Source organism: Procambarus clarkii, unplaced genomic scaffold (genome assembly GCF_040958095.1).
Source record: "Procambarus clarkii isolate CNS0578487 unplaced genomic scaffold, FALCON_Pclarkii_2.0 HiC_scaffold_104, whole genome shotgun sequence".
NCBI classification, from domain to species: Eukaryota; Metazoa; Arthropoda; class Malacostraca; order Decapoda; family Cambaridae; genus Procambarus; species Procambarus clarkii.
The window spans coordinates 4,019,176-4,021,468 of NW_027189137.1; positions in this window are offsets into that span (position 1 = coordinate 4,019,176).

Consider the following 2,293-nt stretch of genomic DNA (forward strand, 5'->3'; position numbering starts at 1 on the left):
CACCCAACACTGCCTCAGACACCACCACCCAACACTGCCTCAGACACCACCACCCAACACTGCCTCAGACACCACCACCCAACACTGCCTCAGACACCACCACCCAACACTGCCTCAGACACCACCACCCAACACTGCCTCAGACACCACCACCCAACACTGCCTCAGACACCACCACCCAACACTGCCTCAGACACCACCACCCAACACTGCCTCAGACACCACCACCCAACACTGCCTCAGACACCACCACCCAACACTGCCTCAGACACCACCACCCAACACTGCCTCAGACACCACCACCCAACACTGCCTCAGACACCACCACCCAACACTGCCTCAGACACCACCACCCAACACTGCCTCAGACAACACCACCCAACATTGCCTCAGACACCACCACCCAACACTTCCTCAGACACCTCCACCCAACCCTGCCTCAGACAACACCACCCAACACTGCCTCAGACAACACCACCCAAAATAGCCTCAGACACCACCACCCAACCACTGCCTCAGACACCTCCACCCAACACTGCCTCAGACACCACCACCCAACCACTGCCTCAGACACCACCAACCAACACTGCCTCAGACACCACCACCCAACACTGCCTCAGACACCACCACCCAACACTGCCTCAGACACCACCACCCAACACTGCCTCAGACACCACCACCCAACACTGCCTCAGACACCACCACCCAACACTGCCTCAGACACCACCACCCAACACTGCCTCAGACACCACCACCCAACACTGCCTCAGACACCACCACCCAACACTGCCTCAGACACCACCACCCAACACTGCCTCAGACACCACCACCCAACACTGCCTCAGACAACACCACCCAACATTGCCTCAGACACCACCACCCAACACTTCCTCAGACACCTCCACCCAACCCTGCCTCAGACAACACCACCCAACACTGCCTCAGACAACACCACCCAAAATAGCCTCAGACACCACCACCCAACCACTGCCTCAGACACCTCCACCCAACTCTGCCTCAGACACCTCCACCCAACTCTGCCTCAGACACCACCACCCAACTCTGCTTCAGACACCACCACCCAACACTGCCTCAGACACCACCACCGAAACCTGCCTCAGACACCACCATCCAACACTGCCTCAGACACCACCACCCAACACTGCCTCAGACACTAACACCCAACACTGCCTCAGACACCACCACCCAACACTGCCTCAGACACCACCACCCAACACTGCCTCAGACACCACCACCCAACACTGCCTCAGACACCACCACCCAACACTTCCTCAGACACCACCACCCAACACTGCCTCAGACACCACCACCCAACACTGCCTCAGACACCACCACCCAACACTGCCTCAGACACCACCACCCATCCCCAGCCTCAGACACTACCACCCAACACTGCCTCAGACACCACCACCCAACATTGCCTCAGACACTACCACCCAACACTGCCTCAGACACCACCACCCAACATTGCCTCAGACACCACCACCCAACACTGCCTCAGACACCACCACCCATCACTGCCTCAGACACCACCACCCAACACTGCCTCAGACACCACCACCCAACACTGCCTCAGACACCACCACCCAACTCTGCTTCAGACACCACCACCCAACACTGCCTCAGACACCACCACCGAAACCTGCCTCAGACACCACCATCCAACACTGCCTCAGACACCACCACCCAACACTGCCTCAGACACTAACACCCAACACTGCCTCAGACACCACCACCCAACACTGCCTCAGACACCACCACCCAACACTGCCTCAGACACCACCACCCAACACTGCCTCAGACACCACCACCCAACACTTCCTCAGACACCTCCACCCAACCCTGCCTCAGACAACACCACCCAACACTGCCTCAGACACCACCACCCAACACTGCCTCAGACACTAACACCCAACACTGCCTCAGACACCACCACCCATCCCCAGCCTCAGACACTACAACCCAACACTGCCTCAGACACCACCACCCAACATTGCCTCAGACACCACTACCCAACACTGCCTCAGACACCACCACCCAACACTGCCTCAGACACCACCACCCAACACTGCCTCAGACACCACCACCCAACACTGCCTCAGACACCACCACCCAACACTGCCTCAGACACCACCACCCAACACTGCCTCAGACACCACCACCCAACACTGCCTCAGACACCACCACCCAACACTGCCTCAGACACCACCACCCAACACTGCCTCAGACACCACCACCCAACACTGCCTCAGACAACACCACCCAACATTGC